This window comes from Aotus nancymaae, unplaced genomic scaffold, assembly GCF_030222135.1.
Source record: "Aotus nancymaae isolate 86718 unplaced genomic scaffold, 86718_ANA_hifiasm-v0.15.2.pri h1tg000069l, whole genome shotgun sequence".
Lineage (NCBI taxonomy): Eukaryota > Metazoa > Chordata > Mammalia > Primates > Aotidae > Aotus > Aotus nancymaae.
In genome coordinates, this window is record NW_026988484.1 from 577,983 (window position 1) to 601,347 (window position 23,365).

The window sequence follows — 23,365 nt, forward strand, 5'->3', positions numbered from 1 at the left end:
GGTTGTCACATCTGGGAGGTGGGGTGTCCCTGGCATCCAGTGAGTGGAGGCCAGGGATGCTACTCACCATCCTGCAATGCACAGGACAGCCCTCCAGAGCAGAGAATGATCTGGCTCAAAACATCAATTGCACCAAGGCTGAAAACCTCCAAGATAAAACGGTATAAGGGGGAAAATACAGAAAAACCATTTAGAAAAAAGCAAAATACAGTATACTAATACATGAGTTTGAAAAGTCTCTGGAAGGATAAGCAAAAAGTTTGTAGCAGTGACTGTCCCTAAAGAAAGGAACCAGGTTGCATGCGTGGGAAATCCAAAACCTGCTTTCTTCTCTCTATGCTTTGGCATTTTGTGTCATTAACACGTAATTATATCTTCAAAACAGCAAATGAAATAAAACAAGGCTGGATTGCACATACCACATTAAGGCAGGCCTATAAACTTGGCTCATCTTCTGAGTCCCTGATGATAGATGGGAAAGGGCTTTGAAAGGCACAAAGCTATGTCTTCCTGAGGTAAGGATGGCTGGAACCTGGATAGGAACATGCTTCAAAGAGTTACTGGAGAGTGGCTGTGCCCTCCTTGGAGGCAAATAACTGAAGGGCTTTCCCCTCCTGCCCTGACACCCCTCTGAGCCTGGGGGGCTGTGCTGGGTACTGAATTGAGCGAAGGTCCTGACATACTGAAAAGCAGCCACTAAAGGTACTGCCACAGCCTCACTGCCTCCTTTGGGCCAGTCAGCTTTTGCTGTACCAGCCATCAAACATTCAAAGATCACCCCTGGTCTGAACCTGCCAGCCCCAGAGGCCAGGGACATATGTAGGTAATATCTCCAAAGACCTCAGCACAGCTGTCACAGGAAGAACACAGGCTATGCACACGCATGCCTAGACTGCCATTTCTCCACTTTGCCTGGGAACAGATTAGATTTCCTCACTTAAAGGATAGGGCTAGGAACACCCCTACTGTGAGGACTGTTTTTGACAAGACATCCAAGCACAGGTCACTCACATCCTCCCCCTGACTCCTCCAAATCAATTTATCTCATTCCCAAAGGCCCCAAAGGAGCCTGGGCTGCAGGCACTGAGCTGTAGCTCTCAACCCTATGCGTACATTACTCTCTTGGGAGCGTTCTAATAAATAGTGACGACTGATGGTAGTACAGTATGCTGGACCAATTAAATCAGAATCTCTGGGGATTGAGGCTAAGCCACTTGTTTGTTTTTTAAATAAAGCATTCCAGGTTGAGAGTAATGTGAAGCCACAGTTTAGAATAATGCCTGAGTCTCAGAGTCTCAACCACAGGGCTAGAGATCTGACCTGTTTCTGTTCAAGTCCAGACCTCAAGGAAGAGAAAAGTCTTTGGTAAGATCAAAGTCAAACTCTTAGATTCGCTAATCCAGGGATTCCCAAGGGTCACTCCTGGTGGCCATTCCTGGCTCTGGAGTTGACCAAGATGCCCATGGGAAACCTGGATATTGACTCTGAGAAGAGCACCTGCCAACACCCTGTAATCCTTTTACCCTGCTTTACTTTTCAAAATACCTACCAGCACCTATTACAGACGTTATTGTTGCCTCTCCTACTAAATGCAATCTCCAGCTGAGTAAGAACCTTGCCTGTTTTGTTGAGAGACTAGCACAGTGCCCAATCCATGGTAGGCACTCAATGGCTGAATGAATAAATACATCTTGGAGCTTACCTGGGCTGCAGGCCATGGACACCTTTCTTCTCATCTCAGAACACTATCCCTTTATCATCTCTTCCCTCCCTGCCTTCCCAGGCTCCCTTGCTCTTCTCCTTATCATCATGCCTCAGATCTGTCCATGGTGCACCTGCATCACGGTCCCCTCAACCAGAGTGATTTTGCCTCTGCAGGGGACACCCGACAGTGTCTGGAGACATTTTTTTTGCTTATCACAACCCAGAGGGAGATGCAGTGTGCTACTGGCATGGTAAATAGAGCCCAGGGTTGCTGTACAACATCCTGTAATACACAGAAGAGCACCCCCTCCCACCACCCAACAAAAAAACTATCTGGCCCCAAATGTCTTCTCAGCGTTCAGAGATGCCAACGCTGAGAAACACTGGTCTGGACAGAAACATTTCCAGAACCCTGTGTTATATGGAAACATCCCTTAGGCCCTGACACTTCAAAGTTCTGTTCTTAACTCCATGAACTCCCTAAGGACATCTCCATCAGGAAGATCCTTTGGTCCTGACCCCACCTCCTCCATCCTAATGCTGCCCTCCCAGGACCCTGACTACACAATTCCGAACGTAAGCCCTGATCTAGACGTCCAAGTTATTTTACATCTGGACCTAAAACCTTTACTCTGGGATTCAGCCTTTTGCTTTTCTACATGGATTTTATTCTCCAGGTGTGGGATTATTATGCTAATAATAAAACGATGGCCATTTATGTGGCACTTCCTTGTGCCAAGTTCTACTTAAGCTCACCATAAACCTGAGGTTGGTTCTGTTATTACTACTGTTTTACAGGTGAATCTGAGGGATGGTGGATTTAAGTAAGCTCTCCCAGTCAGTCACACAGCTAGCCAGTGGTGAAACCAGAAGTCAGCACCAGAGACTGGGGCGCCAGTCTATGCTCTTAATTTTCCAAGCTATCCTTGTAGGAAGGGGACGCAACCATTCGCAGCTTCAGAGGAGGGCTCTGTCCTCCACTGAAATGCAAACACGCAGAAAACAGATGACGCAGGTGCTTGGCAGGGGCAGGGCACCACTGCTCAACTGGAGATGGTCAGATGCCCTCGTATGAGGACAAAGACCACCCAGTTCCAAGTTCAGAGATGCAAACTCCTCCAGGATTCACCACTATCTCTGCCTCTGGATGGGGTCAGAGAAAAATCACCACCAGCACTATAACCAACACTTAAACTTGGTGATGAGTATGTGACAAGCTCTGTGCAGGGTGTCTCAGCTATGTCATCCTGTTTAATCCTCCCAATAACACCCAGGCAAGTGCTATTAATATGCTATTTTATCCAGTAGGAAAGTCATGCACAATTAACCAGAGTCACAGATTTCCAGAGCAGCCTATCACACCTTACAGCTGCTCAGAATTCTCCCCAGGAGGGCCTTCATTTCCATGGTTACAGTAACACATACACGAGAATGGCACAATCACACAGTCACACACTCACAACCGCAAAGCCACTGAGGCTAACTGGCAGACAGACGCCCAGGCAAATCACACAGTAACCCCAGGATACAATGAACGGCTAGGTTAGCCTGACACACACACACGCGCGCGCGCGCGCGCGCTTTCCAGCAACAGAAATTTTCACACCCAGCGTTACACACTCACGCCTGGCTTCCCACAGGCTCCACTGTTTCCTTCGCGTGGGTCACGCAGCGATACGCACCCGCACTCCCGACACAGACCCCTCACACACAGGCACACACGGCTGGCCTCACACGCGGGGCCCACCTCACCCTCGGGCGCACAAGCCCCGAGAGCCACAGCGGCGCAAGGGCGCAAACCCCACGCAGGCGCGAGCCCGCAACCCACGCAAGCACCCGCGCAGACGCCCATGCGCGCCCGGGCAGGGACGTCCACGCAGTGGCCCACGCTCTCAGAGAGACACACCCACACTCTCGCCAGCCCCCTCACCTCGGTCTTCCCGGGCTCCGACCCCAGCGGCGACCACCGTGACAGCTGCGCAGGGACCCCGCGCCTGCGCACTTCCCTCCGGGACCCCGGGACCGCGCGCCTCACCCTGCTCCACACACGCACCACGCAGGTGGGTGCGTGGCCCCGCCCCCAAACAAGGCCACGCGGTGCGCGCTCTCCCGCCTCCTGGGGACAGTTCCACCAGACCCGGCCTGACGCCCCGCCCCCTCAGCGCCACGCGCACAGGCGCGCTCGCGCATTCGGTGCGGTCCTTGGGGCGGGCGCGCGAGGCTCTGCGCCTGCGCACACCCTCGAGGCTGGCACGCGCACCGGGCTCCTTGGCGACCGACGCCCGACCCTCTTTTAACCTTTCAGGAGATCACGTGTGGACACCGAGGCCCTACCTCCCCAATTCGCCCCCTTCCCCGCTCCCACACCTACTCGTTCCCGTGTGAGGGGTTATTGCCCCCCGCCCGCCACCGCCCTTCGCCTCCACATTTACGAGGTTTGGAGCCGGCCTCACGCGCGCGTGCGCACTACGCAGTCATCCTGCAATATCTAGAAGCCTCCGAGGTGCAAGGAGGCTGTGCAAGGTCCCACCCAGAACATGAGGTGAAGAGGACTTGGGCTGCGCTGGTTTTGATCTGTCCGGGTCTGAGATGAACTGACCCGGCAGAGTAGCGTAGGGATGTTTCTTTCGGCCAAAGGGTGAGGACTCACCTGCACCTTCTGCGAAGAGGCCCACAGTCCTTTGCGTGGCGCCCGGACTTCATTTCCCAAAGGCCCCTGCGTGGCCTGTGGCGGCTGGTCGGTGCGCTGCTGCGCCTGCGCAGCCGGCAGGCTGGCAGTGAGACTGTGGCTGAGACGGGGGCGGTGAGGCTGACCCGGGCGGGGAGAAGGGGATGGGAGGGAAGAAGGGGAGAGGAGGGGAGAAAGGGCCAGGAGGGGAGAAGGGGCGAGGAGTGGGCGGGCAGCAGAAGGTCCAGGGGTGTCCGCAGTAGAGTTGTGTGAGGTGACTGTTGCGTGATTTTGAGTCTGTGACAGCAGGTGTGAAGTGTGGCCTCGTCCGGGTCATCTGGGCGTGCGAGTGCCGGGTTTTGATCGCGCGGTTGTGTAGGTGAGACCCACATTGTGTTACCCTGAATAAGTGTTAGGACGAACCGTTGTGTTTCCTTCTACGTGTGTCGCTCAGCCGGTTTTTGTGGCTTCATGCGTGGTGGAGGACACTGATTGTGAATGTGTGTGCTCGTGGGCATTTGTTTAGCTTCTCCATCTGCTTTTGCTGAAGGGCAGAGTTGAGTGGGTGGAACAGGTGCTATGTGGCCGCAGAAAGCCGGAAATATTTACTGTTGACTCTAGAGCCCAGCTTTTGCGGTGTGTACATCTCTGTGGGGAACCACTGACTTCGAATATGTATAATTGTGTATATTTACGTATATTCTATGGCTGCTTTTGCACAATGGCAGGGTTCAGTACTTGTAGCCCATAAAGCTTAAAATACTATCCGACTGACTCTTTCGAGCCCAGTTTTTGTGCTTGAGTGTTGTGTGTGGGGGGGAAGCCAGTGTTTTTGACTGTGTGTGTGGGTACCCCCCTGTGTGTTGAGACCCAGTTTTTGTGATTATATAGGTGGGTAGATGTGTCAGGAGAACCCAGGGCTTGTGATCTCTCCCAGGTGACTCTGAACAAGTTTTGGGAACTAGGTCGTAGGGAGAATGTGTGAGGGACTAGTTTTGGTTTCCCATTTTTGTGACTAGGTAGTGGTAATAATAAAAATAAAAGCTAACAGATACTACTGTTAGGACTTTTACCATTACCTCTGTGACTAGCAGCTAGCACTTACTGATTGTTGTCCCTGGTCAAAAGGGAATTTTTCCATTTAAGGTTTTCTTTAATCCTGTAGGCTGTCCTCTGAGTTGTTCCTTGGAGCAAGTTTCTTTCTAGACTGGAGATTGTTCTGAATACCTAGTAATACTAGAATAAGGGATGTGGTCAAGAGATCCAAGAAACCTTAGGAGAAATCTGTCACTTGGCAGTTTTTTGTTTTCTTTAAACCACCTCCCAAGAATGTGTGTCTTTCTTTCTGCTGTTTTAGGGACGCTTTGGTGCGAGAATCTGGGAAGCCCTGGACTGAGGAAAAAGCTTTATGTCTCAAGACTGCATGTCCAGTTCAGAGAAACTAGAGGGTGGGGGTCAGATGTCTTGGATCCTGATTAGGCTCTGTTGTGCCTATTCTTTGAATGAAGCAACTGTCTCCCAAGACACCCATGAGCTTTCTAAGATAGAACGTTTGTCCCAGAGTCCAGGTCCAGAATCCAGTCCTGGCATTGGATTTGGTCAGACCTACCCTCACTCTTACCCCATGGCTCCCCGCCCCCTCCCCTCTGCCCCAGGTACCATAGGAATTATAGGTACAAATTAAATACCTGACTCTATAATGGCTCCACAGTATCTGGAATCCTATTATGACAACGTGTTTGTGTTTGAAAAATGAGGGAAAGGAGGAGAGTAGGGGAAGAAAGGGTTTCTGAGCTGATCTTGAGAACTACAGGACAGATTTGGCTCTTATAGTTCCTTTCTTTCTCCCTAACTTTGCCTTCCCGGGACAATTTCTCTTCCAAAAGAGGAATCAGGAGGAAAAAATGAGCAATCAGCTCACTGCAGCACTACTCCTGCCTCCGCCTCCCAATTAGCATGGGACTGCACGTGGCTAATTTTTTGTAGAGGCAAAGTGTCACTATGTTGCCTAGGCTGGTCTCAAACTCCTAGCCTCAAGCAGTCCTCCCACCTTTGCCTCCCAAAGTGTTGGTGTTACAGGCATGAGCCATGGCACCTTGACAAAAATGGCTTTTAAACTTAAAGTCATGTCCCAAGTAAGTTGGTGTTTTCTTCTGTGATTTTTCAGGCCTTTCCTTCAGCACCTTGCTGCCTCGTAGAGACCCTGTTAGGGTCTTAGTCCTTATTTCTCCCTTTCTGGCAAATGAAAGATCAAAAGGGATGGTTAAAGTAGCCAAATGCCCTCTCTTGATGTTCTTCTCCACTTAACCATCATGTATTTATTCACTATAAGCTTTGTGCCTACGATTCTGTGAATAACTCTGGTGGCTCAGAAGTGTACTGTCTGTAGGGAAAATGGGAGCTATCCTTGAGAGGGACATAAGATGATGAGCAATCGATGCCTTGTTATGAGGTGCAGTGCCCCAGATAGCTTTAGCCTTCTTTGAATACCTTTGAGCTCTGGCATGCAGTATATCCTAGAAGATGATTTTGTTCTTAAAGGATGAGGTCTGGTCAATGGGGACAGGAAATTTGCCATGAGGAATTAAGATTCCCTGGGAGTAATGAGGTCCTATTTCAAGATGGTATTGTGACCACATCTGTGGAATGCTGGAGTCTTTTCCTATTTACAGATAACAACAACAAAAAAAAAATGCATATTGTTAGGCAGGATAGAATCAATTTGGGGAAAAAAATAACGAGGAAAGTTTTAGGAAAAAAGTGGTGTTTAGGAGGGTTGAAGCCATTAGATGAAGAAAATATGCTCTTTTAAATAGAAAATGTCTGCATTGTGGTTTTTTTAAAAAGCTTTCAGAAGAGTAAATGGTAAGAAGTACTGCCACCTTGATCCAATTCTCTCCATAAAGCTAATTAACGTTTCATTGTGAAATCATTGTAAACTCACAGGAAGTTGCAAACATAGTACCTGTCACCCAGCTTCTCCTAGTGGTAACATTCTACATGTCAATAGTGTAATATCGAACCAAGAGATTGATATTGGTACAGTACTGATGACTAGACTACAGACCTTATTCAGATTTTACCACTTTTAACATGTACTTGTTCATTTTATTAGGTTTTTGCCATTATTACACTCATGATATTGAATCCCTTAATCCAGGAATAGGATGTGTGTTTCAATTCATTCAGGTCTTTTAAGTCCATTGGTAGGGTTTTCAAAGTTGTCATAAAGGTCTTGTTAAGTACATTACTAGATTTTTTCATCTTTGTTATTGTAAATGGTGTCATTTAACGCTTCCTATTTTCTATATATTTTGTATGGTGTATTTATCAGTCTGTTCTCACATTGCTACAAAGAAACACCTGAGACTGGGGAATTTATAAAGAGCTATAATTGGCTCATAGTTTTACAGGCTGTATAGGAAGCATAGTAGTGGCTTCTGCTTTTGGGGAGACCACGGGAAATTTCCGATGGGGGGAATGCAAAGGGGGAGCGAGGAGTCTCACATGGCAGGACCACAAGCAAGAGAAAGGTGTGGGGGTGCTACGTTCTTTTAAATGACTAGATCTCACAAGAACAAACTATCCTGAAGACGGTACCAAGGGGATGGCGCTAAACCATTCGTGAGAAACCAACCCCTTGATCCAGTCACCCCCACACCAGGCCCCACCTCCAACATTGGCAACTACAGTTCGACATGAGATTTGATGAGGACACAGATCCAAACCGTATCAGTGTATTACTTATTTTTTTGGTTCATGTAATATTGCTTTATGTAAACATAACATTACTTATTTAACTCTTACTGTCGCATAGGTTTTTTTGCCTTAATTTTGGTTATTATGACCAATTCTATCCTGATACATTTTTCAGCTATTTTCACACTCATCTGTAATTATTTCCTTAGGGTCCATTTCTATATATTTTTCTTTCCAATTATATTGGAGCATTTTAAACTTAGTTTATCTCCCACTATTTAAAAAATTACACCATTTGGATGGAACACCAGCGGGGATATATTATAATTTGAGTGTAGGTCTAAGTAGCCTGTAACGTTTGCCTCCTGTGTGATCTAAGTACCGTAGGAAATAATCACTTTAAATTCATATGGTCTTAAAAACACACCTGACAAAAAATGATATACTTGAAAATGAACTTTTTTAGTTGTAATTGCAAATTCTAACAAGATACAGTTAGTTACATAAAGCTTTTTCCTCTTTTTGGCTGTAAAATATGACTCAAACTTGATAACTTTTTTCCCTGTGATGTATTGGTTTGCTACAACTGCTGTAATAAAGCACCACAGACTTGGTGGCTTAAGCAACAGAAATCTGTGGTATCTTCATATCATTTTCCCCATGCTTGTCTCTGTGTGCAAATTTCACCTTTAAAACTTTTCCTTTTAATGTTTATAATTTTCTTATTTTTAATTTTTGTGTATACATAGTAGGTGTATATATTTATGGGGCACATGAAATCTTTGAGAAGTTTCCTTTTTTTTAATAAAGATACTAGTTAGAATAGATCAGAGTCTACCCTAATGACCTCATTTTGATGTAACTAACTTATATCTGCAGCAACCAGGTAAAGTCACATTCTGAGGTATAGGAGGGGGGTTAGGCCTTCCGCATGACAATTTGTGGAGACACATTTTACCTATACACGTGAGAAAAATGTCTCCATTTTATGTCTTCTTAATATAGTGTTGCTAAAACATAATCCTATTTTATGTAGCATCAAATGTTAAGTTTATCTTTTTTTGGTTTGTATTTGGCTAAGACAGGTTCCATGTGAAGAGAGGCATTTTAAAACATACCCTGATTTTTAAAAAATCACATATGGCAAGATGACAGACATGGGGACAACTGCCTTTGCAAAAATAGTCTATTACTCCCATTTTCCAGCAGAAGGGAGCATGCCACACCATACAGGGCCACATAGGAAGTATCAAAATTTGGTCAGGAGGCAGGGGTGCCTAGAGAGAAGGGAAAAAGCCCAGACCCAGACCCTTTATCATGTTTTCTCTAGGAAAGGCAAAGCCAGGCTGGGGAAACAATTTAGGATTGTCTAGTTGGAATAATGTTGCCAGGCTCCAGGCTGTGGGGGTAGTCTCTAGTTGTCTGGTCCCCAGGTTGGTTTAGGGCAGGGGAAATAATGGTTAGTGTATGACAGTTAGATGAAGATGGTAATTGGGGATATGAGCTATGGATTGGTTGGTTGCATATAAATGGCATGTTTATGGGCAAGTTGTTTACTGCCTTTAAGAATTAGCTAGCTGTAGGAGGGGCTCTCCCCAGCCAACTGCAGCTAGCTCCCCTACCCTGGTATGTTGGAGCATAATAAAATATACAAAATATAAACATTAAAATAAGAGGCAAGACACAAAAGATTAGGTATCATGTGGTTCCATTTATATTCAGTCTCTAGAATAAACAGGCCCATAGATACAGAAAGTAGATTACTATTTGCTTTGTGTTAGAGGAATGGGAGGTGAGGAGGGGGATAGCTAAAGGTTATGGGGTTTCTTTTTGACATGATAAAAGTATTCTAAAATTGACTGTGGTGGTTACACATGTCTATGAATATACTAAAAGTTACTGATTTTTACATTTTGTATGGGTGAATTATATGGTTTATGACTATATCAGAATAGAACTATTTTTTTTAAAAAGATACAGTGGCGAGGTCAGAAGTCAAAGTGAAGTAGATGACATTTTTCTTTCCTATTCAGGAATCAGTTGAATGATGAAGATCCTTAGTCTGATCCACTCCAGGAGAGATCTCAGCTGGTTCCCATCTGTTGCCATTTGGAATATTAAATAGTTTGTGAAGGATAGAAACTAAATCTGTGCAAGAAAGTATAGAGTCAGAATGGCCACGCTTCTACACCTGCCTCCTCCCCTCTCAGTTCTTCCCCAAGTCATTCTTCAATTCCAAGGCCAAGGTAAGCTAACAGTGGAATATAAGTATGGACTATTTTTCTGTCTGTCCTGAAAGCCAGCACTTTAGGAGTAGTTAAAATGTGATTCAGTAACATGAGAATATTAGAAAACCTGGTTGTAGGCTACAGTGTCACATACTAGGTAATATCCTTGCTGTTACCCTAGAGAATACCCAGTCTTCATGAGTTAAATACATCTCTACTGCACCTACTATGAAATACTGGATGTTGAGTTGCCCATGTGGGAAGCAGCTGAATTATAAATCATCACCTACAATTCAGAGGGAATATAGATTTGATGCTTGCTTTTTGTTGTTGTTGTTGTTGAGACAGAATTTTTCCCTTCTTGCCCAGGCTGGAGTGCAGTGGCACAATCTCAGTTCACTACAACCTCCACCTCCCGGGTTCAAGCAATTCTTCTGCCTCAGCCTCCTGAGTAGCTGGGATTACAGGCGTGTGCCACCGCACCTGGCTAATTTTGTATTTTTAGTAGAGACGGGGTTTCGCCATGTTGGTCAGACTGGTCTCGAGCTCCTGACCTCAAATGATCCACCCACCTCGGCCTCCCAAAGTGCTGGGATTACAGGTGTGAGCCAGTGCGCCCAGCCAATGCTTACTTTTAAACACAGTTGGCTTTTTCCAGTCATCACATCATCTGTATGTCTGTGTAGGACATGTCTTTCCCAGGCAGTGTCACAGGCCTCTGATGCGTAATCTTAGTAGGTCTAAAGGAAAGTTCTAACATGGAATGTCCCTAGGCCTATAAGTGTAAATTCATACTCTCCTTGGATTATAATTTAAATCATATGATACAAAAGACATTAAATTGCATGAAACTCTTCAACCTTATCTTATGCATTAGTGTAGCTGATAAATTATCAGCGTATTCTCATATCATAGTGCATTATATTAGCTGTATTTCTGTTATTGACTGGACTGTGTCCTCCCCAGGAATTCATATGTTGAAGCCATAACCCCAAGTGTTACTGTATTTGGAAATAGGGTCTTTACAAGCTAATTAAGTTAAATGAGGTTATAAGGGTAGGACCCTAATTGGATACTAGTGTGGCCTTGTAAGAATTAAAAAAGAGATCTTCCCCTCTCTGTCTCTTCACCATATGAGGTCACAGCAGGAAGGTGTGCAAGCCAGGAAAAGAGCCCTCACCGAAACCTAATCATAATTGCACTCTGATCTCAGATTTCTGGTCTCTAGAACTATGAGAAAATAAATGTCTGGGCCAGGTGTGGTGGCTCATGCCTGTAATCCCAGCACTTTGGGAGGCTGAGGCAGGCAGATTACCTGAGGTCAGGAGTTTGAGACCAGCCTGGCCAACATGGTGAAACCCTGTCTCTACTAAAAATACAAAAATTATCCAGGCGTGGTAGCATACACCTGTAGTCCCTGCTACTCAGGAGGCTAAAGCAGGAGAATCATTTGAACCTGGGAGGTGGAGGTTGCAGTGAGCTGAGATCATGCCTCTACACTCTAGCCTGGGTGACAGAGTGAGACTCTGTCTCCAAAAAAAAAAAGAGAGAAATGTCTGTTGTTTAAGTATTTTGTTAATGGCAGCCTGAGTTACTTACACATTTTCTGTTTATCTGCTTGTTTATTGTAAAGGTTAATGTTTTAAATTGTGAACTTTATGATTCTGGACAGCATTTACTTTGTTATTTTACTTTGTTATTTACTTTGTTATTTTACACAAATTTGGCATGGTACTTGGCACATAATAGAAACTAAAGAAAATGGTGGATTAATAAAGCGTAAAAACAGCCAAAGATCAAGCTCTGGAATATTACTGTGATTTAATCTCAGAAATTTCTGGTTTGAACGTTGGCTGTCAAGATTTCGTTTGTTAAAAAAAAAAAGTAGGTTAAAGAGGCTAGAAAGTCTAGAGAGGACAGAGGGATTATTTTACACAGGATAGTCAGGGGAGGCTACTTTGATAGGTGGCATTTAGCAGTGAGACTTCCTGATCTCAGCATGACTGTTCTCCTTAGCTCAGATTCCAGCTCTGTCCACTGTAGTTGAGGAATTATCCTTAGAGAACGGGGAGGTAGGCCAGGCGCGGTGGCTCACGCCTGTAATCTCAACACTTTGGGAGGCCGAGGCGGGTGGATCACGAGGTCAAGAGATCGAGACCATCCTGATCAACATGGTGAAACCCCGTCTCTACTAAAAATACAAAAAATTAGCTGGGCATGGTGGCGCGCGTCTGTAATCCCAGCTACTCAGGAGGCTGAGGCAGGAGAATTGCCTGAACCCAGGAGGCAGAGGTTGCGGTGAGCTGAGATCACGCCATTGCACTCCAGCCTGGGTAACGAGCGAAACTCCGTCTCAAAAAAAAAAAAAAAAAAGAGAATGGGGAGGTAAAGAGGCTCGGCTTTTTAACATGTTCCCCTCACGTCAGTCTTAGTCATGCATGGCTTTCTGTCCACTGCCTGAAAACTGACCCCTGATGTAGTTTAATTTTATAGTGTGCTATTGTGCCATGCTGCAACCCTTTCAACTCCAAAAGGGATGGCACTGTTTGTGAGATGGAACTTACATACAGAGTGATCCAGTGATGGTAGGCTGAACAGAAGAACTGCCGCTGCCTACAGAAAGCATGCACTTTATATAGCATCTTCACTTAACATTCTTCTCCTGACAGCATCTACGTGGCAACCGTCATTTAACCCAAGACAAAAAGCCTCAATCCCCCATAGGGCCAGCGTTCCACAGGACAGGACAGGGACTCAGATATTCATCATAGATAAAGGTGAATCTCCAGGTTGGCCATATTTGGAACTCTGAACATGCATTCAGGTGTGTCTCCCATACTGGGTCATTTCAGAGTATGCTGAAGTTATTCTGTCAGCTGTATCTACCGTACACAGTTGCATCTACCATACATAGTTGCATCTGTCATATACTATGATAGGAAGACTTGTCTAGTACAAGTTTATCATAGCCCAAAGCAGAACTCGTATTTTTGAGTATTGTTTGAAGGGGTTAAGCAGAGAGAATTGAGTCAGGAGATCACCAGGGAGGTATACAGTTTATGGGATTTCAGGTGTCTGAATATTGTGATGACAGAATAAAGTTCTTTTTTTTTCTTTTTTTGTGCCCTTCTCACTTTCTATATTGCTTATAGAGAATAAAGTTCTTGTGGAAGGAAGATTTTCAGAGGATTTGAGAGCGTGGTGTTGAAGAGTTAAGGAAACAGCATATATTACCTTTTAGTGCTAGATGCTTACATGCAAATGAATCATCCTTACACTGTCACAAATGTATGCTTCTCTCTCCCACCCTTTCACTTACCAGTCACATCCCACTATTCCTGGAGCCACTCCTACCCTGAGGTCAGGTATGAACCTTGGTGGGTAGTTTGGCTGAGAGGCTTAAGATCAATAACCCAGGGCCGGGTGCGGTGGCTCACGCCTATAATCCCAGCACTTTGGGAGGCCACGGCGGGTGGATCACGAGGTCAAGAGATCAAGACCATCCTGGTCAACAAGGTGAAACCCTGTCTCTACTAAAAAAATACAAAAATTAGCTGGGCATGGTGGCGCACGCCTGTAGTCCCAGCTACTCGGGAGGCTGAGGCAGGAGAATTGCTTGAACCCAGGAGGCAGAGGTTGCGGTGAGCCGAGATCGTGCCATTGCACTCCAGCCTGGGTAACAAGAGTGAAACTGTCTCAAAAAATTAATAACCCAGTTGTGTACCAGGTTTCTTTATATCCTGAAGTTATCTACTGAACACTTGAAAAATGAATTAACTTCAGCAAATTATAGGAACTAGGAGACGCTGCTAGCTACCCTTTGACAAACATTTACTCAGTGCTGTGTGCTGGCTTATTTGCATTGTGTTTTGCAAAAGTCTTAAAATCACAGTCATATCTAGATTTTTCTTCAAGTGATTCTCCTGCCTCGTCCTCCTGAGTAGCTGTGATTACAGGCAGCTGCCACCATGACTGGCTCATTTTTGTATTTTTAATAGAGATGGGGTTTCACTGTGTTGGCCAGGTTGATCTTGAACTACTGGCCTCAATGGTAGATAACATTCCTATGGAAGGCAAGTATTTAATAAATAGAGTCTCCTAACATCGTTTGGACTTCTGTGTTTGTCCCTACTGCTAATCTGCCTTGAACAGTGAACTGAAAAGTTTAGGCAGTATAGCGGAGTGGTTAAATGTTTTTGGTCTGGAGTCAGGGGCCTGTCATTCCTTGCTTTGTTTTGTTTCTGAGGCAGCGTCTTGCTCTGTTGCTCAGGCTAGAGTTCAGTGGTGCAACCACAATTCACTGCAGCCTCCAACTTCCTGGGCTCAAGTTATTTTCTTTCTCTCAGCCTCTGGAGTAGTGGGGACTACAGGCATACTACCATGTATAGTTAATTCTTTAAATGTTTTGTAGGGATGGGGTGTCAGTATGTTGCCCAGGCTGATCTTGAACTCCTTAACTCAAGTGATCCTCCCGCGTCAGCTTCTTAAAGTGCTGAGATTACAGGCCTGAGCCACCACACCCAGCCTCCTTTGATTTCAATCCCAGACCATTCTTGCATAATATATTTGAGTGTCAAGTTTGCCTTCTGTTAAATAGGACTATGCCTAGTACCTGCCTCATAGTGATACTGTGAGGGTTAGATAATAACAATGACAACAAAAATGATACCTAAGACACTAAGTAATTTCTTAGATGCCAGACATTGTTTCAGAATTTTACATGTATATCTCATTTAATACTCAATGCATCTCTTGAAGATGGACAGTTCTTTTCTCCTACCCCACTATTACCTCAGATCACATGGGTGGAAGTGGTGTTTTTGCTCCTCATTGCTACTCCCAAAGCATTCATTTTTCATTTTTAACTTAATTCCCTTGACCCTCATATTGTGTGACTGGGAAAGGAAACCTGATGGTCCCTGGCACATGACAGTAGACTACCAGCAATTAAAGAAGGTGTTTGCTGAGATATACCCTGCTGTGTCTAATATAGTCTAAGTGATAGAACAACTATACAAACTACAGGTACTTAGCATCTGTATTAGATTTAGCCAATGCTCTTTCTTCTTTTCTTTTCTTTCCTAAGAAGAGATTTGGCTGTAGTGCAGTAGCACCATCATAGCTCACTGCAGCCTTAACCTCCGGGGCTCAAGCGATCCTCCAGCTGCAGCCTCCTGAGTAGCTGGGACTACTCAGGAGGTATTCCATCAAGGTGCGCCACCAAGCCCAGCTAACTTTTTTTATTTTCTGCAGAGATGAGGTCTAGCTGTGTTGCCCAGGCTGCTCTTAAACTCTTGACCTCAAGTGATCCTCCCGCCTCAGCCTCCCAAAGTGCTGAGATTACAGACACATACTAGATTTGTCTACCTCATTCTTTGGTTTCTCGACTCCTTCTGTGTTTGGGGACTGCTTTGCATATATAGCCCTTTCACAAAATAGGTCCTACAAAACAATTGACTTAATTCTGTACATCCAGCTAAAATCACGTGTACTAGCTGGTAAGACAGACCAAAAGTAATTAAAAGAGAAATCTTCTATAGACGTTTGAAACTCTACAAGGAGAGTGAGTTCTACCATCTTCCATGCCAGGATTTCCCCATTGAAGCAGAACCTACAGGTAGAGCAGGTAAAGAAAAGTGGACTCGTAGGTTTTCAATGACAGATGTTATTTTTGTCTTTGCAACCACTCATTGTAATGTTTTCCTGCTTAATTGAAGCTAGAGCTGACCTTGTGGCTGAATACCCAGAAGGGTGTAAGAGAAGATGTTCTGGAAAGCATCAGGAAAAGAAAGATCTATCTTGCTCTGACAGAGTAGAGATCTACAGAGGGATATCCCTGGCCACATGTAGCCTCCTGCTTTCTGCCTTTGGATGAGCCGAGAGAACCTACCCACAACTAATGCAGTTGTCTAGCAACCACAAGGAGAAGGTCCATACAGTCAGAAATGCCATCCCAGAACGCTGAATCATTGACATTTTAAAGGAAGAAGAGCAACTGCTTCTCCTTGGACGTTTTGTTATGTATATAAACACACCCTCATTTGCTTTAGATGTGTATCTCATCCCTATCTACACTCTTAAGCTCAGTTCATTTCTACTACTTTTCATCAGGTCAGCAGGAGGAAATGTGTCTTGCCTAAAATATTCTTTTTAAATTAACATTATTTTTAATTGGAAAATCATAATCGTATACACTTACTAGCTACTATATGTTTGTGTGTGTATATATATATACTGTATATTATATACATTATAATACATATATAATATTAAGACATATAATGCACAGGACAGCCCTCTGCCCCCTCAAAAATTTATCATGTGGCCCAGGATGTTCATAAGGCAATAGTTCAAAACAGTGCCTACTTCAGTCAATCACCAAATCACTTTGAATCCACAGCCTAAATACTGCTCAGTTATCATTTCCTCTGCCACTGTCCTGGTCACAAGTCAGTTGTCAGCTACCTTACCCACGGAGGTATCATTACATTATTCTGTCTGTTTCTTATCTGCTGCCTGCTGCTTATCCTGAACCCTTAAATCCCCCAATACAGAAAGCACCTAATGATCTTTAAAAATATGCTTTTGTCACTTTGCCACTTCTGTGGTTTCCATGGATTTACCTTGCCTTTGGATACTTTCCTAATTCCTTGGCATGGCTTAAAGGTTCCACATTAATCTACCACTTTCAACATATCTAGCCTTCCTCCTGCTACTCCCCTGCCTCTCATTCTATTCAAAGTCACCTCTCTGCTCACTGAGATAAATGCGTATCTGATTGCCTCATTTGGAGAGGCTAATCAGAACCTCAAGAGAATGCAACCATTTGTCTCTTATCTACCTATGACCTGGAAGTCCCCTCCCTGCTTCCAGTCTTCCCACCTTTGCTTCAAGTTGTCCTCCCTTTCCGGACTGAACCAATGTTCGCCTTGCATATGCTGATTGATGTTCTATGTCTCAGAATGTATAAAACCAAACTGTGCTCTGACCACCTTGGGCCCATGTCATCAGGACCTCCTGACGCCGTGTCACGGACATGTGTCCTTAACTTTGGCAAAATTAATTTTCTAAATTGACTGAGACCTGCCTCAGATTTTCAGGGTTCACATTTTGGTAATCACAGAGGGATTATGAGTAATAGAGGTACCCCTGACCTTTGACAAATCTCCTGTCAGTGCTTGGTACCAGCTTGAGCTGTCTTTATGGCTCAAACCAATAGGACAATTTGCTGAGGCCTGGAAGCACTCCTTCCAGAGAATCCCTGATCTTCCAAAATGTGGTCACAATTTAAAGTTTATTTTCCTGTACAACTCATTTAAAAAAAAAGTTTACTTGCTTCCAACACAAGGAAGGCCAGCTCTGCTTCCATAATGATGGAAGGCAAGTGACTCGTTTATAGAGTTCGAACTTGCTTCCAACAGGGAAGATAAGGTTTTTTTCCCTGCGTCTAGGATGGTAGAGAGCAGTCTTCAGCCTGACACCCGTCCCGAGGTCCCTGAATTGGGGTTTGTCTTGGCTAAAGTAACCAGCTGGTCTTAGTGTCTCCTTACCTGAGAGCGCTCAGTAGTGTAAGTGGTGTGATTGTTGTGCTTAACTGTTTTGTTGTTGTTATTGTTGTTTCAGTCTGTTTCCCACTGGATTTCACCAACTTTACCTTCTCCTTTTTTTTTTTTTTTTTTGAGCCAAAGATTTTGTCTTCTCAGTTGATAGAATTCTGTTTTCTTTTCTTTTTTTACCCACTCATGACATGTAACAGAATTCTGTTTTCTTCATTTACTTCTGCTATCTCTCCTTTCTCTTGCACCCTCTGCTGCATGAGGGACCTAAGATAGTTTATAATAGCCTGTGGTTCCTTAAAGAAAATAGAGAAGGTGTCAGATTCCCTTTGGGGAGAAACCTGTTTTTCCTTATGGAACCCCAAGAGTGTAAACAGACAAGTTTGTCTCAGCTCTTAAACTGCTTGCTTTTGTAGTGTGTTATCTGATTTATTGACTAAAATAGTTATTGCAACAGAAGCTACTCGTGAATTTTTAAACAAGAGTATAGTTTAGAAACTTAGAAATACCTTTATTTAAAACAATTTTTCTAAATACACTGTAAAAATATTGCATGGTCTAGCCTCATAATAATTCTCCCTTTTTGGAAACCCAGGATTCAGTGTGGGTTCTGCCCAGAGCTCAGAGATCCAGTTAAGAAATAAGTAGTCCCTATCTAAATAAAATTGGTCTCCTTATGCAATCCTATGATAGATTTTTACAATTTTATGTTTGATTTGGCATCCATCTCTAATCTACCTCCAGCACACCAGACTTTTTCTCTCTGTGCCTTATGATGTAAATTTTGCTGTAGGATTTTCACCTGAGTTATTTCCTATAATATACAAATTTAAGACTATTTAGCTGACAACTGCGTAGGGTGGTGAAACAGGTTATTAGGAATCTGGGCCCAGCATGGTGGCTCATGCCTGTAATCCCAGCACTTTAGGAGGCCAAGGTGGATGGATCACCTGAGATCAGGAGTTCAAGACCAGCCTAGCCAATATGGTGAAACCTCATCTCTGAAAAAAGAAAAAAATCTGAAAGTCTAAAAGGTTTTTATGAATCTATAAAATGTACTTCTATCAGCATGCCTAATACATTAATTAGGCATGTAATTAGCATGCCTAATTACAAGCTCTAATTAATTGTCTTAAAGAAAAATAAAAATATGTAAATTAAATACTTTATTAGAAAAAGAAAAGACTAGTCAAATGCTTTTTCCAGTTTATATGACTTAAGTAAAATCTTTAATAAATAAGCCAGCTTTAAAATTATTGGAAAAGTAATATTAGAAATGTCTTAAGAATTGCCAGCATACATTTTTGTTTGCATTTATTGACCAAGGAATTTCATTCTTATCCCTGCCAAATACTATAAGGTGTCAACATTTGACATAGGGATTACAAAACTATAAACATAGCCCAAGACAGAATGTTCTTTGCTTATGTAATCTTTAAAAAATAAGACGTTGATATTGGTTTAATGATAATAGCTAAATCTTTAATTTAGTAACATTACTATAACTTACAATCTTGTGGCTTTAGGCAGTCTAGTGCACAGGCAGTAAGGAGGTTTGTTTTGGAAAAGGACTGTTACTATCTTTGTTTCAAAGCTAAACTGTAAACTAAGTTCCTCCCAAAGTTAGTTCGGCCTACACCCAGGAAGGAACAAGGACAGCTTAGAGGTTAGAAGCAAGATGGAGACAGTTGTCACTGTCTCAGTTATGGCAGTTTCAGAACTTTGAGTGATGTCTATCACAGTTTTCATAAATAATCTAGGTAAATTATTAAAATAAAATAATTAGGTATATGTAATGGGATACTTGTAGATAAAGGACATGATTTAGAATCTAAAGTTAAATTAAATAATAGGTATTTCATTATTTGGGTATTTTTCAATAAAAACATGTTGTAGGAAAACTTTTTTTAAAAAAAAAATGCTGTGTTCTTTTACAAAGGATGAACAATATTTTGTCTAATTCAAAGATTATTTAAAGGTGACTTTAAAACAGGGTAAAAGGAACCAGGAAATAATAGAGATGTAAAGAAAGTCATAGAAATAGAGAGGTTTTTTGGTAAGAAAATTTAAAGAAAAATGATTTTATATGAGAAAGAATCTTGTAAATTTAGCCACAGAATAAAATGACTTGTTGTTTAAGAGGGAGGAATGTTCAGGACAAACCAGAAAGTCCAAGCATTTAACGAATAGTCTACATAAGTCACAACAAGAAGGTTTATTTAAAAATAAACTTTTATGTGATTCAGTTGTCTGTAATTAAAGGAAAATTGTAGTGGTCTGTCTGGAGATTGGGTCTGATATGCAAAAAAAACTTCAGCTCACTTTCAGCTCTTGTGAGTTTATTTTCCTTAGGTTCTGTGTTTTGTTTTGCTTTGTTTTGTTTGTTGGTTGGTTTTTCTTTTTGGGGCCTGATGCTAACAATGTTTTTCTTAAAGGTCTAAGGGAAACGCATTTTCTTCCAACATAATGTTCTGTGCACTGCATGAGGTCATTTCTTTTGCCTTTTGTTAACTGGCCTAACAGATTTTATGTTTTATTGAAATAATTCCTATGCCATTATTGTTCAGTTTGGTTTGCTTAGAAAGAAAAACTGAGATTTAAAAAAAATTTTTTTTTGGCTGGGTGCGGTGGCTCACACCTGTAATCCCAGCACTTTGGGAGGCCAAGGCGGGTGGATCACGAGGTCAGGAGTTTGAGAACATGCTGGCTAATACCGTGAAACCCCGTCTCTATTAAAAATACAAAAAATTAGCCGGGTGTAGTGGCACACACCTGTAGTCCCAGCTACTCGGGAGGCTGAGGCAGGAGAATCGCTTAAACCCAGGAGGTGGAGGTTATGGTGAGCCAGAATCACGCCACTGCACTCCAGCCTGGGTGACAGAGAGACTCTGTGTCAAAAAAAAAAAAGTTTTTTTAAAATTAAGGTTATATGTCCGTGTATCTTCCTATATGTGCTTTTAAAGTCCTTGTGACATTAAGTTACAGGACTTTGACTCCCGGGTTTAAAAAGGACACAAAGTCCTGCTAAATCCTAAATACTGACAGCAATTAAACCTTCATCTTCTGGCCCAGTAGAAGATGCCCATCAAAATAAACTGCATTCCTGAGACACAGGGCCAGAAATTAAACCTGTTCAATTACTTAAAGCCCAGGGACTATAGCGGGAGAGGTGGGCATATGAGATTGTAAGGGCCAATTTTTGAGAGATAAAATAAGTTCAGTTTCTCTGTAAATAAACCACTAATGTCAAAGGCACACTGATGCAAGACCAGCATATGGGCCCCTGTGTCAGATTAACAAGATTTTCTTGAAGCATTAACTGACTCCTTAATAAAGGATATAAAGCTTATAAAGGCTTGTGGAAGTTATCTTATGATCAAGATTAAAATTTTATAGATTGTTTATAAAATTTTGGAGAACAAATTTAATTGGCTTTATGCTTTTTTTTTGAAATGGAGTTTTGCTTTTGTTGTCCAGGCTGGAGTGCATTGGTACAATCTCAGCTCACTGCAACCTCTGCCTCCTGGGTGCAAGTGATTCTCCTGCCTCAGCCTCCCAGGTAGCTGGGATTACAGGCATGCTCCACCACACTCAGCTAATTTTGTATTGTTAGTAGAGTCGGGGTTTCAGTATGTTGGTCAGGCTGGTCTTGAGCTCCTTACCTGAAGTGATCCACCCGCCTTGGCCTCACAAAGTGCTGGGATTACAGGTGTAAGACACTGCGCCCAGCCTATACTGTTTTTATTAGGGCTTATTGTTTGGAAAATTAAGTGTCCTTTCTCAGAGAATGAAGGGTTTCACCTTGTTTTGAAATCCTTGAGTTACCATTTTGGTTAAATGAATGGCTTATTTTGGAATGACCTGTGTCCTATTGTGGAATATCAAGTTTTTAAAACCTTTGATATTTGGCACACTTTATAAAATCAAATGATAAATTATGTCTTTTTCTGACCTAATTAATCCTTTAAGATACTAGGTTTTTTAAAGTCCAAAAATGACGTATGTGGCTTATTAGACATAAAAATTATACAGGAAGCATTGTCAAATATAAAACGGTATTTAGTTTTCTTTGGGCTGTATTTGTATAAATGTTATTGGTATGTGTTCCAAAATTATGGGAAACACCTATAATTTTGATATGACTTAATGTACATTACCAGTAATAATTATAATTGTTATGTTAAATTGTGTGTCATAGAGGTAATAAATTTCCTTATGAATTGTGTCTTTGACTGTCACTCTCCTAAAACTTTGTGTTATCTGTGGACAATTGCTGTCTTTATTTGTTTTCTGTCTTTTTAAAAGACAATTGTTGTCTTTAATTGTTATCTACGGACAATTGCTGTCTTTGTTTTGGTCCTCTTTAGAAGGTAGTTTTATAATCAGCTATAAAATTCTAACAGGTGCTCTTGAATTCAGGGCTTTTTTTTCTTTTTATGAAACAGGGTCTTGCTCTGTTGCCCAGGCTGGTGTGCAGTGGTGGGGACTTGGCTCACTGCAGCCTCCACCTCCTGGCTCAGGTTATCACTTGAGTTATCACTTTGGTTAAATGAATGACTTATTTTACAATGACCTGTGATCCTATTGTGGAATATCAAGTGTTTAAAACCTTTGATATTTGTCACACTTTACAAAATCAAATGATAAATTATGTCTTTTTCCTGGACTCTCGTGCCCCAGCCTTCTGAGTGGCTGGGATTACAAGTGCCTACCACCACTCCTGGCTAATTATTTTTTAATTGTTAATAGAGACAGGGTTTCACCATGTTGGCCAGACTGGTCTTGAACTCCTGACCTCAAGTGATACACCCACCTCGGCCTCCCAATGTGCTGGGATTACAGGTGTGAGCCACCATGCCTGGCCTTGAATGCAGGTTTATATTAACTTTGGAGACTGTGACATCAGAATAGAGGAAAATCTTTCAGGACTCATGGAGGCTGAAATGTTCATGAATATCAAGCAGAACAGGAATTAATGGCATAGAATAAACTAATAGAAGTCTGAAGTAATCTTTTTAACTTTTTGCTTAAAATGTTGCTAATCCTTTATTTTTCGGAGTTAAGAAAACTTTTATTTTAAGCTGTCTACAGCTTTTAACAGTTGAGTATTTTAGAGTCCTATAAAAAATTTGGAGCATTTTTGTTTTTCTCTACCACCTGATTTCTACAGAATTTGGAAATTGTGAGTATTCTTAACTTACAACAATATGGTTATTTGCTTAAGTGCAATAAGAATCTGTTTTCACTTATAAGAGGATACAATTTGTGAAACTAGTTATTTTACCAAGGCTTTGACTGTAATGGTTTGCTTTTTTTTGAGGAATCAAAAACTTGACTTCTGGAGCCAATAAAAGCCCCTTGGAAAAACTGACCGCATACCCTAGTCTACATAGTTCTCGTACAGGGTTCCTGACATGTGGTGAGTAAGGAATGTCACCTTCTGACAGGCCCCAAGTTTACCTTGGAACCTCAAGAGGAGAGGAATTCACCCAACTCATAAATATTTGATT

General features: G+C 42.6%; 1 protein-coding gene and 1 long non-coding RNA gene across 5 annotated transcripts in view; one reads left to right on the plus strand and one right to left on the minus strand.

Annotated features, from left to right (window-relative positions):
- The window catches only part of ZNF667 (zinc finger protein 667), a 67,740-nt gene extending 63,370 nt beyond the window's left edge, over positions 1 to 4,370 (minus strand). For 2 of the 4 annotated variants that reach the window (XM_064367354.1, XM_012465326.3), the window contains exon 1: positions 68 to 3,420. The gene's annotated coding sequence lies outside the window, so the exon portion shown is untranslated. Of the gene's footprint in view, positions 1 to 67; positions 3,421 to 3,634; positions 3,654 to 4,354 lie in introns of those variants that run through there. The other 2 variants (XM_012465328.3, XM_012465329.3) reach the window with 2 other exon arrangements.
- Positions 4,371 to 4,576: 206 nt separating this feature from the next.
- LOC105726048 (uncharacterized) lies at positions 4,577 to 22,080 on the plus strand. Its single transcript, XR_001109420.3, has 3 exons — positions 4,577 to 7,237; positions 10,105 to 10,317; positions 16,017 to 22,080. It is a non-coding gene; the product is annotated as an uncharacterized LOC105726048 (long non-coding RNA).
- Positions 22,081 to 23,365: the final 1,285 nt, after the last annotated feature.